Below are 11,299 nucleotides of genomic sequence, written 5' to 3'. Positions count from 1 at the left end.
AACAAAGAGGTGGCATGACAAGCATATACATAGAAGAGAATTCAAGCAAGGGGACTCGGTGCTATTATTTAATTCCAGACTCAGATTGTTTCCTGGAAAATTGAAGTCAAGATGGTCAGGGCCTTTTACAGTTCAAAAAGTATATCCCTATGGAGCTGTAGAAATCAGAAACGATAAAGGCGACATATTCAAGGTCAATGCACAGAGATTGAAGTTATATTTCCATGGGGAACACTTAGAAAAATTATACTCTATGGTTCTTCAGGAACCTACTCAAGTTTCTTAAAAAAAAATAAAAATAAAAAAAATAAAAAAAATAAAAATAATAATAATAATAATAATAATAATAATAATAAAATAAAATTTCAGAGTTCCAGAGAGAATCACGACCGTGATTCTAAATCACGGGCGTGATCTTCTCTGGAAAATTTTTGGAAAACCCCAGAGAGAATCACGACCGTGATTATAAATCACGGGCGTGATCTTCTCTGGAAAATTTTTGGAAAACCCCAGAGAGAATCACGACCGTGATTATAAATCACGGGCGTGATCTCCTCTGTTTGAATTTTTGAAAACTCACAAAGAGAATCACGGCCGTGATTTCCAATCACGCCCGTGATTCCCTGCTGACGCTCAACAGATACAACCCGTGATTTTTTTGAAATTCCCCTTTTCCCTTATATATTTTCCCCCCTCCTTTTACATTCTCACTTCTCTCAAACTTACGAACTCTGCCCATTCTCTCTTTTCTTCTCTCCCAAACCCTAGCTTCTCACTTCTTCTTCCTCTTCTTCCCTCTTCCTCCCACATTCACTCCTTCCGTTCATCCATGGCTCCCAAGCGCACCCGTACCGTTGGTTCGTCCTCCACCGCTTCCGATACCCACAGTTACGAGGAAGAAGCAAGTGAAATTCCGCACCTTCCTCCGAGGTTCTATCGGAACGATGAACAGCGTGAGCGGAACGAGGTATTACGCTTCCGCACTATCCATCCTACCAGGTATCTCGACTTCCCATTTATTCGTAAGTTGGGTTTACGTGCTGATATCAATTTCATGTTAACTAACATTGGGTGGACAACCTTTGCTACCATGCATAATGATGTTGTTTATCCTCGACTAGTTCTTGAGTTCTTGAGCTCTCTCCACACGGAAATATTATCTGGGCCAAATTGTTCTGAAGGTTTGATTTCTTTCCGTATGTTTAACCAAGAACACGAATTAACCCTGGCTCAGTTCAATAATATTTTTGGATTTCCCACTGGAGGGAGCACGAGAACCCCAAGTTCTTTCAACCCTGGTTCTTTTTGGTATAGTTTGACAGGTACAAGTAATTGGGTCGCTGGAAAATGTAATTCCTCTGCTTTCCGCCATCCCGCCATCCGTATTATGCACCGCTTTATTGCCTCTACTGTTTTGGCCCGAGGTGATTCTGAAGGAAAGGTTCGTTTGAGCGACCTTTTACTTTTATGGGCTATGATGGAAAACAGAGAGGAGCCTATTGATTCTGGCAGTCATTTGGCACGACAGTTCCAGAGTATTTCCAATACCAGCCACGGTGCGATTGTGAATGGCGGCCTCATTACCACTATAGCCAAACACCTTGGCTATCACGCTTGGCTGGACCAGTTAGAACCACTCCCTGGAAGCCGTACTATTAATTTTGCTACCTGCTCTTCTATGAACTGCATTGCGAAAGATGAAGATGATAAATACTACTTTGTAGTAACCCAGTCGGGAGTGCACCACCAGTTACCAAATCCAACATACACCGTGAAGAACCGGGCTACACGGCAGTTTCCACTGGAGCCATTAGAGGACCTACCTCCAGCAGCTGAGGAAGCGGCTCCTGCAGATGAGGAAGCAGCTCCTGAACAACCCCCTCTACATCCTGGACCTGAGGTGGACAATGCTGCTATCCTGGCAGCTATTCAATCAATGGATAACCGGCTGAAACAAATGGATGAACGCCAGCAGCATTATAATTACATGGTTGATCAAATGTATCAATGGCACATTCAATGGTATCCAGATGATTTTCCACCACAGTGAGATCTTTCTTATTCCTTATTTTACTCTGATGCTTAGGGACAAGCATTCCTTTCTGTTGTGGGTTGGTTGCATATTCATGCATTTTATAATTTTGTCAAAATAATCTATCATGCATTCATTAGCTCTTTGCTTCGGGACAAGCAAATCTTTAAGTTTGGGGTTAGGAGGATGTACGCATTTCATTCATTCATGCAAAGTAAAAAAAAAAATAAAAATAAAAAAAATAAATAAAAATCATGCATATATACATATTCAGTTAATCCCAGCTTGAATTTGTGTTTGAAAAGTAAATATTTTTAATGAAATTGTTCGTCTTTGAAAACACTGAATGTGATGAATTGAATCTTGAAGTCTCAGAACAAAAGGTTGAAAAATTAGCTGGTTTTGTGGCTAGCACTTGGTTCTTAGTATTGAGACTTGAAATGATCGAGAATTATAAAAATAGTCTCTTGAAGATAAATTCTTTTTAATTCGTGCTTAAAAGCTTTTAGGGGGTAATAAAAAAAAAAAAAAAAAAAAAAATCACCTAGCACCCCTTTGAGGTCATAGGTTAGAGGGAGAATATTCTTAACCTTAGAAAACTAAGGGAACTAATTAGCTACTGGGGAATTGTTTAGTAAAATAGCTAGACCCCCTTTGAGGCTACGTGTTCTTGAAATTATCATCCTCTCTACACTGATTGGCTACTGGGGAAATGTTTTAGGTGAGACAAAAACAAAAATAAAAATATTACCCCTATTTGTGTCACAAGCATTGAAAAATTATTTCTGTTAAATTATCTTCGTTTGACTAATGAGCTTTACAAGATTTGACATCATGAAACTCTTAGAAACTAAGAGTTGGCGCTAGTAATGAAAGATTAAGATTCTAATTGGACCTTGTGAGACTAAGAGTGAAGATTTTAAATGCTCAGTTAAATCTTGATGATTCTTTTTTTTTCAAAGTGCTAATTATTGTTTGAGGACAAACAAAAGTTCAAGTTTGGGGTTATTTGATGTTGTGTATTTTACTCGTATTTTAGCACTTTAATTCACAAGAATTCATAGCATAATCATGCATATCTTTCATGTTTTTAATAAATTTTTATAGCATTTTCCTATTTTATGCTTTTCTTGGTATGTGTTGTGTTTTCTCTGAGCAGGATCAAGATTTAAGAATTAAAGAGGAAATGCTGAGCTACAGGGAAAATCACGGCCGTGATTCTAAATCACGCCCGTGATTCACCAGAGAAAATCACGGCCGTGACTCCCAATCACACCCGTGAACGCCACTGACCCTTCATAGATGTGCTCCAGAGAAGATCACGGTCGTGATTCTCAGTCACGGCCGTGATTCACTTCGCGTCGATTTGGTGAATGAATGTGCTCCAGAGAAGATCACGGTCGTGATTCTCAGTCACGGCCGTGATTCACTTCGCGTCCCAGCTTTTTAAGTTTTATGTTTTATTTTTATTTTTGTAATTTTTATCTTGGTAGTTTTACCTTTTTACCCTTTTAGGTTATAAATTAGATGAGGTTAGCCTAGAACAGAACTTTTGTTTCGGAGACAGTTTTTTTCAGTTTTTGACACTTGGAGAAGGTTGGGCGCCTGTGCCATCGACTCTAAGGTTTGCTTTTCTTTTATTCTTCTTTTCTTGGAGAACTACTATGAACTCCTGTGAGTAGTTTCCCTTTTTCTGGGATCAGGGCTTAGCCTCTGAGAACCTCTTTATTAATGCATTATTCAGTTTCTTAATTTTATTCCAATTCTTGATCTATTCTTTTATATTTTATATATGAACTTTAATATTATTGTTTTCATAATAACATTAATTAAGGATGAAGTGAGAGGAGAACTTGATTATAATTATGATAAACAATTAATCTTAATTTTTATAATCATAGATAATTAGGGATGAACTGAGAGGAGAACCTAATTATCGGAACCTAAAGGAACAGACTTGAGTGTTAAATCACGAGAGTTGATTTAAGCTTTCGAGGAGCAATAGATTAACAAAGATCTTAATGGGTTTAATTGAACGTAATTATCACGAGAGTAGAGATTAATTTTAATTAAACACGTCCTCGTAGCCTGAGAAGGTGCAAGGATTAAATTAGGTTAAGACTACCTTCAAGATGGAATAGAATTAATTAATGAAAATAATAATTCAATATTGTTGGAACTCTTTGTGCGAACCCTAGATTCCCGGAAATCTCCTTATCTTATCTTAAAGTTTTATCTTATTCATTAATTGCATTACTATCTCTTTTACCAGCGAATCTGATCTTATCATCTCAAAACAAACATTCTATCTGTTTTAAAATTCAAATTAAAATACTAGTAATTCTAGGTCAAACACGTAGTCCCTGTGATTCGATATTTATTACTTGACGACAACCGTACACTTGCGGTTTTCCATACATCAAGAATGAATCCTATATACTTTCTTGATTACAAAACAATGAGGTTCAAAGTTAACACCAATATGTAATGCTTTAATTCAGTTTAAACCAACATTATTCATGCACACATGTTAATCAAGAATCATCTTCTTTAATGTACAATCAAGATATTACACAAAGTAAAAGATAAAGGTAAGAGAAGATTGCACAAGTCTGTTATCCTGGTTCAGCCACTCCACATGTGACCTACATCCAGTCCTCAATCACAACCTGATCAAGATTTGTTCCACTATCTTAATGATGAAGGTTTACAAGCATACTGATGTATGGAAAACCGCAAGTGTACGGTTGTCGTCAAGTAATAAATATCGAATCACAGGGACTACGTGTTTGACCTAGAATTACTAGTATTTTAATTTGAATTTTAAAACAGATTGAATTTTTGTTTTGAGATGATAAGATCAGATTTGATGGTAAAAGAGATAGTAATGCAATTAATGAATAAGATAAAACTTTAAGATAAGATAAGGAGATTTCCGGGAATCTAGGGTTCGCACAAAGAGTTCCAACAATATTGAATTATTATTTTCATTAATTAATTCTATTCCATCTTGAAGGTAGTCTTAACCTAATTTAATCCTTGCACCTTCTCAGGCTACGAGGACGTGTTTAATTAAAATTAATCTCTACTCTCGTGGTAATTACGTTCAATTAAACCCATTAAGATCTTTGTTAATCTATTGCTCCTCGAAAGCTTAAATCAACTCTCGTGATTTAACACTCAAGTCTGTTCCTTTAGGTTCCGATAATTAGGTTCTCCTCTCAGTTCATCCCTAATTATCTATGATTATGAAAATTACGATTAATTGTTTATCATAATTATAATCAAGTTCTCCTCTTAGTTCATCCTTAATTAATGTTATTATGAAAACAATAATATTAAAGTTCATATATAAAATATAAAAGAACAGATCAAGAATTGGAATAAAATTAAGAAACTGAATAATGCATTAATAAAGAGGTTCTCAGAGGCTAAGCCCTGATCCCAGAAAAAGGGAAACTACTCACAGGAGTTCATAGTAGTTCTCCAAGAAAAGAAGAATAAAAGAAAAGCAAACCTTAGAGTCGATGGCACAGGCGCCCAACCTTCTCTAAGTGTCAAAAACTGAAAAACTGTCTCCGAAACAAAAAAATCCAGTTCTAGGCTAACCTCATCTAATTTATAACCTAAAAGGGTAAAAAGGTAAAACTACCAAGATAAAAATTACAAAGATAAAATAAAAATAAAACATAAAACTTAAAAAGCTGGGACGCGAAGTGAATCACGGCCGTGACTGAGAATCACGACCGTGATCTTCTCTGGAGCACATCTATGAAGGGTCAGTGGCGTTCACGGGTGTGATTGGGAGTCACGGCCGTGATTTTCTCTGGTGAATCACGGGCGTGATTTAGAATCACGGCCGTGATTTTCCCTGTAGCTCAGCATTTCCTCTTTAATTCTTAAATCTTGATCCTGCTCAGAGAAAACACAACACATACCAAGAAAAGTATAAAATAGGAAAATGATATAAAAATTTATTAAAAACATGAAAGATATGCATGATTATGCTATGAATTCTTGTGAATTAAAGTGCTAAAATACGAGTAAAATACACAACATCAAATAACCCCAAACTTGAACTTTTGTTTGTCCTCAAACAATAATTAGCACTTTGAAAAAAAAAAATCATCAAGAATTAACTGAGCATTTAAAATCTTCACTCTTAGTCTCACAAGGTCCAATTAGAATCTTAATCTTTCATTACTAGCGCCAACTCTTAGTTTCTAAGAGTTTCATGATGTCAAATCTTGTAAAGCTCATTAGTCAAACGAAGATAATTTAACAGAAATAATTTTTCAATGCTTGTGACACAAATAGGGGTAATATTTTTATTTTTGTTTTTGTCTCACCTAAAACATTTCCCCAGTAGCCAATCAGTGTAGAGAGGATGATAATTTCAAGAACACGTAGCCTCAAAGGGGGTCTAGCTATTTTACTAAACAATTCCCCAGTAGCTAATTAGTTCCCTTAGTTTTCTAAGGTTAAGAATATTCTCCCTCTAACCTATGACCTCAAAGGGGTGCTAGGTGATTTTTTTTTTATTATTTTTTTTTATTTTTTTTATTTTTTATTTTTTTTTATTACCCCCCAAAAGCTTTTAAGCACGAATTAAAAAGAATTTATCTTCAAGAGACTATTTTTATAATTCTCGATCATTTCAAGCCTCAATACTAAGAACCAAGTGCTAGCCACAAAACCAGCTAATTTTTCTACCTTTTGTTCTGAGACTTCAAGATTCAATTCATCACATTCAGTGTTTTCAAAGACGAACAATTTCATTAAAAATATTTACTTTTCAAACACAAATTCAAGCTGGGATTAACTGAATATGTATATATGCATGATTTTTATTTATTTTTTTTATTTTTATTTTTTTTTTTACTTTGCATGAATGAATGAAATGCGTACATCCTCCTAACCCCAAACTTAAAGATTTGCTTGTCCCGAAGCAAAGAGCTAATGAATGCATGATAGATTATTTTGACAAAATTATAAAATGCATGAATATGCAACCAACCCACAACAGAAAGGAATGCTTGTCCCTAAGCATCAGAGTAAAATAAGGAATAAGAAAGATCTCACTGTGGTGGAAAATCATCTGGATACCGTTGAATGTGCCATTGATACATTTGATCAACCATGTAATTATAATGCTGCTGGCGTTCATCCATTTGTTTCAGCCGGTTATCCATTGATTGAATAGCTGCCAGGATAGCAGCATTGTCCACCTCAGGTCCAGGATGTAGAGGGGGTTGTTCAGGAGCTGCTTCCTCATCTGCAGGAGCCGCTTCCTCAGCTGCTGGAGGTAGGTCCTCTAATGGCTCCAGTGGAAACTGCCGTGTAGCCCGGTTCTTCACGGTGTATGTTGGATTTGGTAACTGGTGGTGCACTCCCGACTGGGTTACTACAAAGTAGTATTTATCATCTTCATCTTTCGCAATGCAGTTCATAGAAGAGCAGGTAGCAAAATTAATAGTACGGCTTCCAGGGAGTGGTTCTAACTGGTCCAGCCAAGCGTGATAGCCAAGGTGTTTGGCTATAGTGGTAATGAGGCCGCCATTCACAATCGCACCGTGGCTGGTATTGGAAATACTCTGGAACTGTCGTGCCAAATGACTGCCAGAATCAATAGGCTCCTCTCTGTTTTCCATCATAGCCCATAAAAGTAAAAGGTCGCTCAAACGAACCTTTCCTTCAGAATCACCTCGGGCCAAAATAGTAGAGGCAATAAAGCGGTGCATAATACGGATGGCGGGATGGCGGAAAGCAGAGGAATTACATTTTCCAGCGACCCAATTACTTGTACCTGTCAAACTATACCAAAAAGAACCAGGGTTGAAAGAACTTGGGGTTCTCGTGCTCCCTCCAGTGGGAAATCCAAAAATATTATTGAACTGAGCCAGGGTTAATTCGTGTTCTTGGTTAAACATACGGAAAGAAATCAAACCTTCAGAACAATTTGGCCCAGATAATATTTCCGTGTGGAGAGAGCTCAAGAACTCAAGAACTAGTCGAGGATAAACAACATCATTATGCATGGTAGCAAAGGTTGTCCACCCAATGTTAGTTAACATGAAATTGATATCAGCACGTAAACCCAACTTACGAATAAATGGGAAGTCGAGATACCTGGTAGGATGGATAGTGCGGAAGCGTAATACCTCGTTCCGCTCACGCTGTTCATCGTTCCGATAGAACCTCGGAGGAAGGTGCGGAATTTCACTTGCTTCTTCCTCGTAACTGTGGGTATCGGAAGCGGTGGAGGACGAACCAACGGTACGGGTGCGCTTGGGAGCCATGGATGAACAGAAGGAGTGAATGTGGGAGGAGGAGGGAAGAAGAGGAAGAAGAAGTGAGAAGCTAGGGTTTGGGAGAGAAGAAAAGAGAGAATGGGCAGAGTTCGTAAGTTTGAGAGAAGTGAGAATGTAAAAGGAGGGGGAAAAATATATAAGGGAAAGGGGAATTTCAAAAATCACGGGTTGTATCTGTTGAGCGTCAGCAGGGAATCACGGGCGTGATTGGAAATCACGGCCGTGATTCTCTTTGTGAGTTTTAAAAAATTCAAACAGAGGAGATCACGCCCGTGATTTATAATCACGGTCGTGATTCTCTCTGGGGTTTTCCAAAAATTTTCCAGAGAAGATCACGCCCGTGATTTATAATCACGGTCGTGATTCTCTCTGGGGTTTTCCAAAAATTTTCCAGAGAAGATCACGCCCGTGATTTATAATCACGGTCGTGATTCTCTCTGGAACTCTGAAATTTTATTTTATTATTATTATTATTATTTTTTTTTTTTTTTTTTTTTTTTTTTGGAATAAATGAATGAAATGCGTACATCCTATATCCTCCTAACCCCAATCTGTTGAAGACTCAAGAAGACTTTCTACTAGAGGATCTTTTTCTTTACACGGGGGACTTGAATCGATCAAGCAAGCATAATTAGGTTGAATCCCCTCAAGATCTATGTGCTTTCCTCCAACTAGAAAATTCTCCAAGGGATCCCTCAAAATAGATCTCATGACTTCTTCTTCCATGTCTTTAGGCAATATATCAACCCTGCAGCAAATATTTTCAAGAGAAGGTTGTCTAACAGATTTAGCAATATTAAATTCCATTGTTTCATCATTAATGGATAAGGACAATTTTCCATGTTTGACATCTACTATCACGCCTGCTGTAGCCAAAAATGGTCTACCTAGTATGATTGGTATTTGTTTGTCCTCTTCCATTTCTAAAACAACAAAATCTCCCGGAATTAAAAATTTACCTATCTTAACTGGAACATCTTCTAAAATTCCTATGGGATATTTTATAGATCTATCTGCTAACTGGATTGACATTGCTGTAGGCTTTAATTCTCCCATATCTAATTTCTTGCAAATTGATAAAGGCATTAAACTGATACTTGCCCCAAGGTCACATAAGGCTTTTTCAAACCTTAGATTTCCAATGAGACAAGGTATAGAGAAACTACCAGGATCCTTAAGTTTTTTGGGCAAATTATGATGGATCAATGTAACAGTCTCTCTATTATCCAATTTCCTTCGGTTAGCTAAAAGATCCTTAAGAAATTTAGCATATGTAGGCATCTGTTGTAGAGCTTCTACAAATGGAATGTTTACATACACTTGTTTGATCATATTTAAAAATTTTTCAAATTGTCTATCAAGTTTAGTCCTTGCTAACCTTTGAGGAAAAGGAATTGGGGGGTGATAAACAGTTTGAGGCTTTGATGAAGATACTTTTTCTTTTTCTAATCTCTCTTTTTCAGGTTTTTCAACCATAGGAGAAGCGTCTTCCTCAATCTCAATATTATCATTTTGATTAGACACAGGTCTGTCTAATTTCTTCCCACTCCTTAAAGTAACAGCATTAACATTTTCAGCTGGGTTTGCAACTGTTTTACCTGGGAACTTACCTGGAGAATTGTTTGAACTAGGCATCAACTGTGCAATTTGATTTTCCAGCATCTTGTTGTGGAGAGTAATATTCTCAACCTTGACAGCAAGGTTTTGAATAGAATTTGCCATTGAATCATTGGTCTGTTTTTGATTAGTGACAAAATTCTCCATAAGGTTTTCTAATCTTGAAACACTTTGTTGAATTGAGGGTGTCTGTACTGGATTTCCTTCCCCATTAATGAAGTGATTGGACGGACGGAAATTAGGTTGCTGATTGCTAGTTCCTTGAACTGGGTTATTCTTCCAAGAAAAGTTAGGATGATTCTTCCAACCAGGGTTGTATGTGTTGGAATATGGATTACTCTTCTCTCTTCGAGGAGTGTCATAGAAATTATGAGAAGCTACCACCTGTTCAGTAGTATCTTCTTTTTCTCCAGTAAAAATTGAGGTACAATCTACTGCAGTGTGCCCTTGTTCCCTACAAAGGTCACATACTTGATTTGTAGCCACTAAATTAACCTTAGCTTTTTCCATCTTGTCTAATCTTTGATTAAGAGTATCAAATTTTGCTAAGAGTAACTCAATATTGTTCACTTCATATCGCCCCGGAGTTCCTTTCCTTGCTGTGACTTCTCTTTCACTGTATTGGCTGTGATTTGAGGCTACATTTTCCAAAATAATCATGCAGTCATTAATAGGTTTCCCCATGAAAGATCCTCCAGCTGCTGAGTCTAATATCATGGTGCTTTGTTGGTCCAATCCTTCAAAGAAAAATTGGATGGTAAGCCAACGGTTGAAGCCATGTTGTGGGCATGCTTGAAGATATCCTTTGAACCGCTCCCATGCTTCATAAATAGTCTCTCCAGTGCCTTGTTGGAAATTAGTGATTTTCTTCCTCAATTCTTTAGTTTTAGAAGGAGGAAAGAATTTCTCTAGAAAAGCTCTTTCACATAATTCCCAAGTTGCTATCTTTTCTCTAGGCACTGTTCTTAGCCACACCTTTGCCTTATCTCTCAAGGTGAGTGAGAATAAGCGGAGTCGCATTCCATCAAAAACTTCATCATCAAATTGCTGGGTCTCACAGATTTCCAAGAACCCCTCTAAGTGGTCATTAGGATCTTCTGATGGTAGTCCTCCAAAGGTGTTCTGTTTGAGCATATTCACCAGAGAAGCTGGTACAGTAGCTCCAGTTTGCATCTCCCCTCCAGGTATCCCACGAGCTACGGGTGCAGAGTAGTCCCGAAGCGGTAAATTATCTCGTTGTGCAGCCATGTCAAATTCTCTAGAAAGGTTTCTTTTCCTTCTCAGGAGAGTTCTTTCAATCTCAGGATCTAGTGGTGTTGGTTTCCCAAGACGTAGAGAT

The 11,299-nt window shown here is 37.4% G+C and overlaps 1 non-coding gene across 1 annotated transcript; it reads left to right on the top strand.

Annotated features, from left to right (window-relative positions):
• The first annotated feature begins 10,732 nt into the window (after window positions 1–10,732).
• On the top strand, window positions 10,733–10,839 carry LOC145958482 (small nucleolar RNA R71). The gene has a single exon (XR_014434323.1). It is a non-coding gene; the product is annotated as a small nucleolar RNA R71 (small nucleolar RNA).
• Window positions 10,840–11,299: the final 460 nt, after the last annotated feature.

Source organism: Cajanus cajan, chromosome 5, assembly GCF_000230855.2.
Source record: "Cajanus cajan strain Asha chromosome 5, NIPB_CcT2T_4, whole genome shotgun sequence".
Classification (NCBI taxonomy): domain Eukaryota; kingdom Viridiplantae; phylum Streptophyta; class Magnoliopsida; order Fabales; family Fabaceae; genus Cajanus; species Cajanus cajan.
Note: the sequence above shows the minus strand (reverse complement) of the source record. Positions and strands in the feature narration are given on the sequence as shown.